The sequence below is a fragment of the Canis aureus genome, chromosome 32 (assembly GCF_053574225.1).
Source record: "Canis aureus isolate CA01 chromosome 32, VMU_Caureus_v.1.0, whole genome shotgun sequence".
Lineage (NCBI taxonomy): Eukaryota > Metazoa > Chordata > Mammalia > Carnivora > Canidae > Canis > Canis aureus.
The window spans coordinates 23924706-23939586 of NC_135642.1; the positions used below are offsets into that span (position 1 = coordinate 23924706).

General features: G+C 36.1%; 2 protein-coding genes and 1 pseudogene across 10 annotated transcripts in view; 1 reads left to right on the forward strand and 2 right to left on the reverse strand.

Annotated features, from left to right (window-relative positions):
• Positions 1-14881, forward strand: part of LOC144303242 (uncharacterized) — a 303577-nt gene that overhangs the window by 271617 nt on the left and 17079 nt on the right. The gene's annotated exons all lie outside the window — the stretch shown is intronic.
• The window catches only part of WDR72 (WD repeat domain 72), a 220510-nt gene that overhangs the window by 54335 nt on the left and 151294 nt on the right, over positions 1-14881 (reverse strand). The window lies entirely within an intron of this gene.
• Positions 4111-5100, reverse strand: LOC144303668 (uracil phosphoribosyltransferase homolog pseudogene; annotated as a pseudogene).

The window sequence follows — 14881 nt, forward strand, 5'->3', positions numbered from 1 at the left end:
GTAATAGAAGAATTGGAAGAAGTCATGAGTATTTAACCACAGTGGGGGATTCACTGAAACACACACAAGTACAAGGTTTGCTTTCCTCTTTACAGGACATATGGTCTGTTCCTTTCTGCACACGTGATCATTCTTCTTTCTCTCTACAGATGAGCCTCCTATGCTTTGAATTACTATAGCCATCCCATCCCTGTCTTTATGTGATCATTCTGATTTATATCAAATAGAAACTGTATTGGGCTTCTACATTCCCAGCCTCCAATTTTGGGGACAGAAAATCTCATTTTGTCCTAGGTCTCTACTCACTCCTGGTCCAATTAGAGATGAGCAGGGTCACAAGGTTACATGACCAGTAGCTCATGCATCTGCACTGTAGGTACAGGCTCTCTGAAAGGTCATGGGCAGGCTATAAAGAAAAGGAAGCATCAACAGGCATCCTGAGAGTTGTCTACTACAATAGTATTGAAGCATGTGTCTATTGGCTAAAACTCAATATTAAATATAGAGCCAAGACTGATATCATCCTAGTCATATTCTGAATCACCCATTCAAATTACAAGAATTCCATATGTCAGGAATTCCATCTGTGCATTGGCTTATGAGGCATTTATTTGCATTCATAAGACCAAATGTACAATGTAAGCACAGAGAATGAGCCACCTAGACATTTATAAGGAAATATGGTTTCTGTAGCTTTAATTAAGCCCCTCCTCACAGAGTACTCAAGTTTGCTCTCACAAGAGTAATGATCTCATTTATCATGTGCCCCCCTGCCCCAGGATGTCATTATGTGAGTGAGTGATTATAATTTGCGTTGTTTCAGATGTCTTTACTTTTTTTGTTTTGGTATACTTGTTTATCTTTATAGTAATGATAAATTGCCAAAAAAAGAACATTTAAAGTAGGTAGACTTTGTGGTCTTCAAAGTGTGTAAAGGTGATTCACACTCAACAATACAGTAGAAGCGAGTTGGTCTTCCAGCAAGGATGGTATGTTTTTGTAGGTACACATACTCTCTTTTTCTCTTTCTTTGTATGATATCTTTCTTTCACAGTGAAGGATTCTATTTTTAAAAGCTTATATTGATATTAAAAAAAAAAAAAAAACAAGACACTTCTCAGGATCTAGGGCTAGGCAGTTTTTGTTAGACTTGACTCTAAAAGCACAACTCATCAAAGATAAAAATGATAAATTTGACTTCATTAAAAAAAAAAATCTGTGGAAGAGAGAGAGAGAACTTCTGCCAGAAACTCTTGACTTTTCTCTGGAAACTGCCCTAAGCAGAGAAGACAGCTTGACTAGAGATGCCCAGAAAGTTGCATATCCCACGTGACCTGAGGCCAGTGACTGATACTGGGATAAAGAAAAGCCTGGGTCTTTTATCACTATCCATGCTGTGCTCCAGGTATTGCTCTTCTGGAAATGTTCCTGAACCTCATCAATCTCCAGTAGCAAGTAGGGCTCTCCTTGTTGGAGAATCACATCTTTTATCATTTCACTACAAATACAAAATTTCCATAGTGATTGAAGTTTCTTATTATTATTATTAAATGTAGTCAGTTAATGTATTATTCCCTTCAGCCTAACAGTGGTTGTAAAATTGATATTACATTAGGAATTGATGGTATCTTGGGATAAAGGAAATATACACATATTCACATACACATTTAGGGGTGTCATTTGGACAAAATGAGGTACTTAGCAAGAGAAGAACAAAAGTAAGACATGCCTTCCAAATAGTGCCAATCAACTCTGAGAGCAAATGTGTCAGAAAACTTTATTTTTTCTTTCTGTGACGTTCAAACATTAACTACCTTAACTTTGTGTCTCGCAATGGCATACTATTCATATAATACAATTTCCTTTCTTTTCCAATATCCTAATAATGTAGTTCAGAGGCTAGAATTTTTCAGATTTACTCTTGGCTGTTGTTTTTCTGTACAGTGTCATTTGATGAACTGTTTTGTGATTCTTGCTTGTAATTTTAACTCCTTTATCAATTTTAACATAATCAATTTCATTTGTATTTTCTATATGTTGATGTCATAGTTTTATATTTTAAAAATATCTTTAATTAAGTGACATATCCCAGGTGTTAAGCAGATCCTCTTGAAAGCCATCTGGAAGCTTCTTAGTCCTTTAAAATGCATGAGTCAGTTATAAGGATAGTTCCAGATTAAAAATTTGGTGATGTCTTATAAAAGATTTACCTATTTCTACAGTCTTCAATCATATCTCTTCGTGTGAAAGGCAGTCTTCTGAATCCAAGGCCGTATTGTTTCAGTTTTACATCCAAGTGTAATCCTTCTGAAGATATTTTAAGTGACAATTAAAAATCCAAGCTTAATTCAAAATTTAGCCACAAGTGGAACTGCTAATGCAAATCATTCAACCAAAGTGAAAACTAAATGAGGAGATGCCTTCTACACATGGCTAAGCTCATGCAGAGGCAATGATAATCATTCTGTAGGTGACTGTCTTTGAGTTAAATTCATGTATTCATTCAACAAATACTCATGGCCTAATGTTGGCAAGCATTGACCTAGATATTAGAGAAATAGGGCAAATGACACAGATTAAATCTTGGGACAGGCTGAGTTACCAAAGGAAAATTACTTATCTTGTGTAATATTACATTTAATGTTTGAGTTTCTACTTGTTTTTTTAATTCACTTGAGGAATGGCAGAGAAAATTTTGCCTTGTAATTTTTGGGAGTGAGTATAGTAAAAAGGAAATATTTGAGGTTTATTTAATTTATTTGGTTATTTCTTTACTGTTGGTACCAAATTCAATAGGGAAGCACATACAACTCTTAGAAAATATTTTAATAGCATTCTTATGCAAGTTGATGATCCCTCAGAGCATTGAAACTATTTCTTAATATTTAATCTTTAAAAAAATTTCTATAAAACAAATTAACATAAAATTTCCATAGGATATATTTGGTTTATTTTTTTCTGTACTTAGATATGGAAAAGTGTATATGGAGAGGGAATAGGAGGACATAAGGTATTCATGATGGCAGTATTAGGTAGGATGAAAACAATTCACACATCAAGCCCTCACTTCAGTGCAAGGAAGACTTCCATTGGACACTGTCCTAGAATGTATTTAGACAGGCTGCTAAAAATTAAGCATCAGAAAATTAAACATAATGCATATATATAAATTTATATGTGCATATGTTTGCATGTAATTTACATATGTTATGCTTTGATCGTACGTATTTTGAAAAGCAATATAAGGAAATGAGTCATAGATTTTCTTTTTCTTTTCTTTTTTCACTGTTAAATGTTTAATATCAATGTAAAATAAGATCAGGATTTCCGAAGCAAGTTTCAGAACACAAACACTGATTTCTATCACAGTTTGTCTTCCTTTCAGAGGCCTAAATATAAACATGTATAAATCTTAAGGATTTAAAAAATATCATGGTACTTTTAACATTATTACAGTTACAGTTGACAAGTATGCAAAAGAACTCATTTCCAAATTGAATGAAATATCCAAATTAAAAATGTAGCAGTTTAGTGTACTTATTGGTCATAAAATTCAGCAAGAAACTGTTCTTTCCCCCATACCTCAGAAAAACCCCACAAATTCCTTTCTAGGGCACTGATGGCATTAACAGTACTTAGCCCACCTTTGTCAGCATCCAGATATCTCTGGTTCAATCTATCTATGTAAATTAACTTGACAGTTTCAGTTGTTGAAAATACTCACCATCTTCTTCACTGCATTGTATTGGCAAAGCATCTACCAACAATGCACAGGATGGGAATTGAGCCATGAAAAACAATGGCTTGACTAAAGAGCTAACCATATAACCTGGGTCTGCTAATAGAGTGAGGATATTAATGGAAATGTAAAATTCCAGGAAGCATTCCTTTTTCATCCTCTCCAAGTAACCAGCATGTATAGTACTGGGAAGTAAAGAGTAGAAGAAGGTGACAACAGCCATAACATGGAATTTCCCTAGAACCAAAAGGAAACTAAACAAAATGTAAACTATAGTGGACCAAAGAATGGACTTTCATTTGGGCTTTTACTGTGGTGGCAAACGATGTCCAAACTGAAAGACTGAAAAATTATGAAACAGTTTTGGGGCACCTGGATGGTTCGGTCAATTAAATATCCAACTCTTGATCTCAGCACAGGTCTTGATCTTAGGGTTGTGGGTTCAAGCCCCTGCAGTGGGCTCCATGCTGGGTGTGGAGCCTACTTAAAAAAAATATTAGGAAATAGTTTCAATGCCCTGAGGGATCATCAACTTGCATAAGAATGCTATTAAAATATTTTCTAAGAGTTGTATGTGCTTCCCTATTGAATTTGGTACCAACAGTAAAGAAATAACCAAATAAATTAAATAAACCTCAAATATTTCCTTTTTACTATACTCACTCCCAAAAATTACAAGGCAAAATTTTCTCTGCCATTCCTCAAGTGAATTAAAAAAACAAGTAGAAACTCAAACATTAAATGTAATATTACACAAGATAAGTAATTTTCCTTTGGTAACTCAGTCTGTCCCAGAGTATTTCTGCCCAAAATGTGTAGGCGCAACAGTAGTTTAAATTGTGATCTCAGGAAACTCCTGAATGATTGATTTGGCACCATGAGGAGTAGAGAACAGACTGAGTAGGATAATAACGCTGGGTTGAACTCCATGTTTTATAAGAACCTTTACAGCTTCAATTACAGTATTTCCAGTACTGAGAATTGGATACATCAGAAGGACTTTTCTCCAGTAAATGTCTGGGGGGAACTTAGCATAATATACGTTGGCTCTTTGTGTCTCTTCATCACTCTGAATCAGGATCTTCGCAATGCATATGGATCGACGGCAGTCTTGTAAAACTTGTTCCATTGCCTCACTGCTTCTCATTATGCTGACACCACAATTTCCCTTCTCAAATTTCACTCCTTCATACTTGTATCCTGTTGGGGTGGTCACCATGCATTCTTTATATGACAGCTGATTCAATCCCTTTTCCACAAGTCTGATCAATCGATCCGCAGAAAACATGAAGTCCCCCCTACTGACTGTCCTTCCCATTCACCCCGGACATTTCCAAACTCTTAACCTAGGTGGGCCCTCTCACCCCTAGGCCTCCGTAGGTTCCCTTAGGTGCGCTCAGATTTTCTTTTATGTGAGTAGCAACCTATATGTTCCAAAGTCAACAGGAGAATCACTACTAACTATATTTGAAAACTGCCAAGTGAACATGAACCCCCAAGGGTAAATGTAAACTTAATCTTTAATGTTCACGGGGAAGTGATTCATGGCCAGTTTCTACAATATGCCAAGGAGATGCTTTATTATCTGGGTACTGACACTTTATGTATTAGGCTATAATCAATAGTATTTGTTACATGCTCTGCATTGAAATAAAACTGGGCTTGTTCTGCAAATAAAGTTTTAATTACTAACACAAACACCTTAGTTTTGAAATATAGTAACCCTATATGTCCCCTCACACAGCTTTATTACAAGGCATAAAAAATCAACCTAGAGTTTAAAAAGCCTTAAATGTTGACATTTGAAAGGTATAGCCTGAGCCTACATGCTGCTTTATTTATGCAAACAAGTCATCTATCTTAGAAGGGAGACTGAACGCAGTTTCCTCATCTGTAAAACGGAGATGGTGGTTCTAGTTCACACAGTTGTTATCAGAATTAAATTAGATGATGTGTGCAAAGACCAAAGAATTTTGGGCTGCTACTAAAATCGGGGAATGGTAAAAATTTGCATTTGAATATTGATGCCCATAATTGGTTTAGTTTTAACCCCTTGCATTTCAATGGGTGCTGTCAACACCCATGAGACACAAAGATTTAATTGCTAATGGTAAACCTGTGCAATCATTTAGTCTATTTAACTATCCAGAGAGTGGAACTGATAGACAACAGCTTCAGCAGGGTGGGAAGAAGACGTCTCTGGAGCCCACACAGACAACTAGCCTTCCTGCTTTAGCCCCTTCAATCTTTGAGCCATCGACCATACTGAAAAATACTAAAATCAGAAACCTGACAGTTTCCTACAGTGTGTCATACAAAACCATTCACGAACTGGCCCCACCCTGGCATGAAGCCTGCTCTGCTCCCCCATGAGACTGCATTCTGATTAAACCCCTCAGCTCTTGTGATCTTGTGTAATTGTTATTTTGTCAGATCCTGCACCAAGGGCTGTACCTCAAAGTACAGCAGTTTGGCTGGGGTCAAGTCAATCAGTGCAGGACTCCCCACGTCTCCCAAGACAGACACACTTGAAAGGAATCCCCATTGTTAGCATCTTTCACAGATTCCTTGAGATATCAGCAAGACGAACATTTTACAATGAAATTTTAAGGATATTCAGAAAACAGAAGTAGGGTACAGTGCTTCCAGATCCTCTGAAACTCTGGTGGGTTCAGGGCAGCCGTGACCATTGCCCTCAGCAAAGGACACACTTGATGTACTCTGTGTCTCATTCCTTTTTGTATGTATAACAACTTGTGTGGTGCCCATGGCTCACTGGGTGAAATTTAGATGCCCATTAAATGATGATTCCTTTCTTTCCTTCCTCCCTAACTCTACAGATTCACACACACAGAATTTTTCAAGCTAAATCTACCTCTTCATAGTATTGAGCAAGTCAAAAATCCCGTTCTCGTAAGAACAGGGTGAAAACTGAATACAGCAGGTTTTGTGGGTACTGAGATGACATAAAGGACACACACTCACTCAGAAAAGGTTGTCTCTCCCAGCCCTCTGCTATTGTCTCCAGCCTCACATCATCACACTAAAATGACAATTCGGTGTCATTGAAAAATAAATATTTTTTCAAATAAATAGCATTTCTTGCTATTTTTCATGAGGAGGCAGAAATCCAGACTATTTTGCAAAATCTGGTTTTTACATGTTGGCAATTGAGTTCTTTTTCTTCTTCCATGAAGTACTGTGTAAATCAAACAGAATACACATACAGGGGAGTAGTTTGAACTTGCGCTCCAGATCTCTAAGACTTAGCAGTCTCTAGAGATTACTGCTACACATCTGAGTAGGAAATATCCACTCTTCTTTCCAGAAGACTAGGATGCTACTTGTACGCACCCGGGCTGTTTGTGGCTGGGTTCCAATGTGCTGTCTTTTCTTATGTAAGGACTTTGGTCAGTACCTGACTCACAAAATTATGGCTCTTATTTTAATCAGCAAGGAAGAATTTCTTCACTGTAAAATCTTATTAAGGGAATTTGATTGCAAATTGAATGTAGTCCAGCACCTCTCCAAACTCATTTAAGATATTTGATATTTGAGACAAAAAGCCTAAATGGGCATGTTAACTATCCACTGACCTAAACTATTCCAAATTCTATCCCTGCACTCTCAGACCATCAGAATATAATGTCTTCGACTACATTATCTCAGTCAATCAACGATATGGCTTCTGAGCTATGACTCAATATCATATTCTTTGATTTTATGGATGGCTGATATAACAAATTACCATATTTAAGAGCATTTTTTCATAACTTTTGGAAAACTGGTAGGAGGTATACTCTGCCATGTGATGTAATATTGCTTTATATTGGAATTCATGTGGTAAATTCCAGGAAAAATAGTTCCAGGAAAGGATGTTTATCCTCACAGTTGCCATCTGTATATGATTTCTTTTTTTTTTTTTGTATATGATTTCTTAATGAGAAATAATTTCTTTTCTTTGGTTGTCAAGACAAACTTCAAAGACTACATTAAGTGAAAATGAGAATCCTAGGTTTGTTTCTGAATTTTTGAAGCCCCTACTGACCTCTTTATTTGTCCACTAATGTTAACATTGCCTTTAGGTTTTAGAATAACCCAGTTATTTTGGAAAGAATGGGATATTTCCTACTCAGATGTGTGGTAGTAATTTCTAGAGACTGCTTTATTCGAGTGATTTGATTCTGAGTGGCCAACATTTAAAAAAAAACACAAAAACTATTTACTTAATTTTCCACAATGTTATTGCTCTTATTTTTAATTTATAAATATATTTTTTAAAAATAAAAATAGTCCACTTCTACCATAAATTTTAGTGGGCATCTGCGTCCAAAATATCTGAATTTTTGGCTCTAGAAATATAGTATTTGTGGTTTTAAATGCATATTATAATTCTAGAATTCCTAGAATTGTCACTTTGGCTTACCAAATATTTTTGAGAATCTCTTGGATGCCTTGCACTGACCTAAATATTGCAAATATAATGGTGAGCAAGTTACACATATACTTTTCCCATTATGGAGCTCACAGTCTCGTGAGTAGTAGACAAGAAGCCAGGCAATGACAATTAGAGGGCAGTCAGTGTGGTGGTATTTGAAATATAGGGCAGGCTACCTAACCTATATTAGGGAAAGCGAAAGGGCATCACAGAGAAGATAATATTCCATTTGAAACATGAAGTTCTCAGGCAAAAGTGGGGGAAAGGTTTTCAGGCAAGGGGTGTGGATTCTACGAGCCTGTCTTTTTCATTGTATCTTCAGAGCCTTGCTTACCACTTGACTCATGAGAGGCACTCAAAAATTTTTAAATAAATAAATGAGTGGTGGAATAGCATGTGTGAAGGATGAGAGCCAAATCGGGACAGGTCCTTTAGAGGAACTGAAAGGATTTGGTGTGCTAATTTGTAGAGTTCAAGGTTGGTGCGAGTACGCAAGATGGGACTAGAGAGGTGTACAGTGGCCAGGTAAAAATGATTCTTGTGAGTCATTTAAATAACATGCACTTTAACCTAGAGAAAAGGGAAGTCACGTGAGCTTAAAGAATTTTTTTAAATACTACAATAAAATTTTAAAAATAATTAAATAAATCTTTATTTTCTTCATAAGAACTTGACCTTTGGTTAACTCTAGCTGGATTCCCTTGGGAACTTAATAAAGGCAGAATGTTAAGTACATCTCAGGGTGACATTATTGATAGTAAAAATGGCCTCTTATTGGTAAATTCTATCTGGACCACAAGGAACTCTACATGAACCATAAAAATGTTAATTATCATAGCTTGAGGCTTCCCTGTGAGTGGACCTAGCAAGCCATGCCTAAGAATTGTTGCCAGAGTTGTAAGGCTGTTCTACAAGGTGACTCCCACAGTTAAGCTGCTAGACAGCTATAGGGACTCCCAGATGAGCAAGGCCCACTGCTGCCCTATAGACACCTGTGGCTCCCAGTCTTTGTCTCTCCCTCTCAGTAGACAGGGAGAGGTGTGCTGCGTGGTCCTGTTGTAAGTCTGAATGTTCCGTTGAACCTAAAGAAGAAAGAGGGTACTGCACCACTGAAGGGTTGTAGAAGAGTCATTATGAACAAATTTGTTTTCATAGGATTGCTTTAGCTGTTGAAAGCAACTGCCTCTGGCTCAGGTTGTGATCCCGGGGTCCTGGGATCGAGTCCTACATTGGGCTCCCTGCAGGAAGCCTGCTTCTACCTCTGCCTGTGTCTCTGCCTCTCTCTCTGTCTCTCATGAATAAATAAATAACATCTTAGAAAAAAAAAAAAAGAATACCTTGACCAAAATCAGTAAGTCTTGCTGGAATAGTCTTACTATAAGAAGGGGGAAAAGAGAAAGGTACCCTCCTTGTAAGTTTCAGCTAGACTTTGAGGCTCTAAAGCCCATCAATTGAGACTTAGAGGAATGCAAACTGGTTTCCATATCTTTTTGTGTGTGGCTCCTCTGCCACTTACTGGAGAAACATTAAATCTGATGGGAAAACAAGAACAACCAGAAGGAAAGGGAAAATACTAAATGGCACATTTTTAAAAAAAAATCAGCAAATATTGCAGAGTTAGGTTAGAATACTGTCTCATTCCATAACTAGCTGTATGACCTTAAGTCACTGGGCCTCTTTGACTTCAGGTTTCTGGGCAGAAAAACAAGGGATTAGATTCAGTGACTTACAAAGGCTCTTGACTTGAAGGTCCTGGGAGTCTTACTGTCTGAACACCACCCATGTGGCAAGTACTATACAATCTCTAACCTCCCATCTTCCCCCAATAAATACAATGAAAATCAAATAAATACCAAATGCTTATAACAGAAAGATCAAAGAGTAGGGGCCAACAGCTGCAGTCAGTCCTCTTCCCAAGATGGAACTGAAGACTTATTTTTCTACACCTAAATTTCACCCTGGATAGCATGATGATCACATCTAGAACTAAAAGACTTTATTATGTGCTTTAGATTCCTCAGGTTGTGGGGGCTATGGTAGGCTCTGACAAACCAACCTAGGCTGAGATAAGCCCAAGCTCACTGCCCCGTGTCCAGGGTACGTATTGCAACATTTGTTCATCAGAAACTCTCAGTAACTGATAGAACTAATAGGGACAGTTAATAACTTAGCATGACTGTGCTCTTCAACCATCTTGAAGAAAGACATAAAAACCCAGTAAAATTTAAGCCTGACATCTAAAACAAAGTGATACAAAGTGAAAATAATTAATTTTAAAAAGCACATCTCCAAGAGATCTAAGCACTCCCATATCTTAAAGGGACACTAAATGTACTGACATATAGTTATGTGACATTAAAAAGGCAAGAGAAACCTTCGTTTTTACAAAAAGTTTCAAATTAGGAATTTTAGTGAAAAGCATTGCGTGTACTTCTAGGAAATCTCATCATGATCTCAGTGTAATAGCCATTTGTAAAAGAGCCCTGAACTGAGTCCATGCCAGGGAGCATTATTGGAAAATGGCCCGCTCTGACGACTTCCTGGAATTCCACTCTGTGCAAGTCAGCAGCTAGCTTAGCACCAGCTGGGCACTAAACTGAGGCACGGGCAAGTGTAAGGGTGCACTCCGAGGGGACATGGTGTGTGATTTATATAGCTTGAGTCTTGAAACAAGGCAGCTAGACAACAGTTCAGGCTATTCAAATCACAGGATCAGCCTTCTTTAGTTTTAACAAAACATACAGTTAAACGTGGCCATTAAAAAAAAAATAGAACAGAGATAACTGCGCAAGTATTTGTTGTAGTTGCCACGATGCAATGTACCAGGTGTATGGTGTGAAGAAATGATACAGCCTCTCCTCATGATGCTGTCCAGCAGTTTCCAACCTACATTGCATGGAATCTCAGTATTTCTCAGAGGGTATTACAGAATCATCTGATTCAAACTGTCTTTTTAAAAAGATACTCTAGATGTTGTTAAAGAACTGTGAATTTAAAAAGACAAATTTTTACACTAATTTTTAATAAACTTGGAAACTATAAACACATTGACTTATGCTGCCAAATAACTGTTGTATGCAGATCCAAGGTTAATCTCTGTACTTATACTTAAACATATAAACGTATCATTGATTAAAGAGGCTGTGTGTATGTGTTTTCATGTTAGTAGCGGGCAGTTTTACTCATGTAAAAATACAGTAACAAGTGCTATTCTGCTTACCAGGGTGAATCATCAGTTTTTTTCACTGTAGTATATCCAAAGCAATATACCAAATGAACTGGATGGCAAGACCAAAATTTTATATGACTGTCATCCATCTGTCTTAATTTCAAATCTCATAATTCACTGAAATATCATTGAACAAAGTGTTTAACTTTGTAATATGTAAATTATTATAAATTAAACTAGTAAGATACAGTTTGTCTATTTGATTGATTGCTTCATTTTTTAAAAAAGCTCTAGATGCTTAGAAAAGTCTTAAAACACAAATTCAGATTTTTTATCTAATAACAAAAAGAAACTAGTCATTGGTAAAAATCTTTACATATGTTCATGCTTACATATGAGACAGAAATTATTGGTGAAGCTTGACTTTATTTTTCTAATAATTTACAAATTTTCAATTATAAAGATGAAAAGAACCCAATTTACTTAATAGTGTAGAAACTATTTTGTAGTAACTTTCTGATATTTAAGAAACTATGTATATGGGGAGAACATGTATTTCTTTCTCTAAGAATCAAAAATGAAAAATTTTGCACTGTTTTAAAAAAGCACTTCACACTAGGAAAAGCCTATGAAGGCTTACTTGACTTTTTCCATTTCTGTTTGATAAAAGGAATTAATAATTTTGGATTACCACTACACATTAGAAGAATAGATTTAAAATATTAAAATGTATAATTATGGCTTGTAAATTTGGAGAAATGAAGACAGCATGGAGAGGATGGGGAAAAATGAGACCATATGCAATACAACTAGGAAGGGAAACCTGCCAATTGTAATAAATAAGATGACTTATGATGCCTTCACCCTCTTCATATAGTTATAACTGGAGCTTCTCAGTGCTTTATACCATTAGTCACTACTTAGCAGTTTCATTTTTACATTTTTTTCAGTACCTTTTATACTTATGATTTATGCCTACAGAATAACTACAGAAACCATACATCCCTTACATACAGATTCCAGAAGAAGACAGAACTCAGCTAAGTAAACTTGTAAATCCCATTCTGTAATGGTGTTATAAGACACGTGGTTTTCCAGTAAGACATACTCCTGTAGCTTCACTTTTCACCTATGGACTTCTTCCAGGGCGGTGCTGCTTTCTTAAGCTATATCATGGTGGAATCTTATCCTTTATAATGTTTTGGAGAAAGCTGAGGGTGGCGCCTGCACAATTTGATTTGGTGTAAAAATACACACCAAATCTGATTTCTGTTACATTAAGGCATTCTCTGACAAAATACACAGAACAAGAAATGAAGTGAATTGTGTTTTAGAAATATCTTGCAAGCTTGTTTCCCTGAATACCTGACCACTAATTTAAAAAAATGGATCAAAACCCATTTTAATTGAATATTTAATAGATGATTTAATGGTCAAGTTAAGATACATCTTAAATGCTAAATATAAAAATGATTTGTGTTTGCTTACTGGAAATATTTGTAATACAAGTGAACATATATAATAAACCAATATTTAAAGCAAATTTACTATGGAAGAAATGAAATGACTGTCTTCAATTTATAAACACACATTCATCAACCTATATTTTTGACTAATAGTTGGCTTTTATAATATGAATATCATAACAGTGGATTACCATTAACAGTAGAAATAATTTAACTCATTTTTAAAAATGTGTAATATATTTTCCTTTAAAATGAGCCATTGGAAATATAAAAATGGTAATATCCTCCTAGGGAAAGGCCTGAATTAAGCTAGAGGGAACCATATCAATTTTCATAAATAAATGAGCTTACTCTTTTGTGAATTCCATCCTCTACATGATGCCCCAAGACATAGTATGACTTATAGGAAAGAATCTAAGATTTGCTCATAGGAGCGTGTGATCTGGTGTAAGTCCATTTTCTATTGAGTCATAACATAGCATAGGTACTTAAGTTTATCGTGCCCTGGTTTTTCTCTCATTGAAATGGGCAAAGTAGGGATCCCTGGGTGGCGCCTGCCTTTGGCCCAGGGCGTGATCCTGGAGACCTAGGATCAAATCCCACGTTGGGCTCCCGGTGCATGGAGCCTGCTTCTCCCTCCGCCTGTGTCTCTGCCTCTCTCTCTCTCTCTCTCTCTCTGTGTGACTATCATGAATAAAAAAAAAAAATTAAAAAAAAAATTTAAAAAAAGAAATGGGCAAAGTCTCCCTTCATTAGATATCTGCAAGGAGAAATAAAACTATACGGTAAAACCTTTTGAGAACAGTAAAGTGTTATTTAAGTTCTAGAAAAGTCATGCTAATCATCTGGAAAGTAATTTACCTTTTTTTGTTGGTTCTGAAAATAATGTTTAAATACATAATTTAGGGGTCCTGAAATGGCCATTTATTCATAGTAGAGTGTAAAGAGACTTTAGCTAATTTGGAGAGCTTGAAATGTGTGATCCCTAAGAAAATTCTAAAAACTCCTTTGTAGCTTTCAGCATTAAACCTAGACACATTATGGTATCTGAATACTACTATTACCTGGGGATTCCACCCTCCCCCCCCAATATCTTTACTACAGAAAAAAAGAACAATTAAAACCTTTTACTCCCTTCCAGTATTATGAGAATAGACAAACATTAATGGGGATGTTACTGATTCACACAGGTGAGCAACCAAGGCTGTACTGCATTACAGGTATTTTGCCATAACCTTCTGAAACACTGTTTCATAGTGCAGGGGATGTCATATAAAAAATAAATGATACTTCCCAATCTCAGCAGTTTGAAAGAAACATAAATCAATGGCGTAAGGAAAGCAGGTGATGTAATGACTCTAGACTTAAGTAGATGGCTTGAAGAGATGGATCATGAAGCTTAACCTTTGAAATTATTCATTGGATATTAATATAAACACACGGAAAAGCACATTTCAAAGTTACCTTGCTTTGCTAAAATTCTATTCATTAAATCAAGAGTTTTTAAATGGTAAAGAGAAATAATATATCCTATTCCTGGAAACTGTCTAATAGCAAACACTTAATAAGCCTGGTCTTAATGTTTCAGTTAAGGATGTTTGTAGAAAAGGAGGTCAGTAATGTCTACATAAATCCACACACAAAAAAAGGGTAAAAAAAAATGGATGCTGAAACCCAAACTTGTCAATAAATGGTGATGATACGAATGCATCCAAAGGAGATGAGAAATCAGACCAAATATTAATACATACAAGTTGGGAAAAAATTAAGAAGTGATCCAAGGAGGGTAGAGATTGAGATACTGATCATATATAAAAGAAGATAAATAAATTCAAATTAGCAACAAGAACCATAGCAACTGAGGAGGTGTTACGTGATCTGGACTGACAGATCCTGATTGACATTCGGTGTTTGGTCTAAAAGTAGGGAGGCAAAATTTCTCTCTCTATGTGAATGTATTCCCCATGTGAGACATGAAGCACTAATATTCCATCTAAATAACCTAGCTTCATAAACAGGCAATAAAAAAACCAACTAAGTAAGTTCTGCTTTACAAATAAAATACTAAA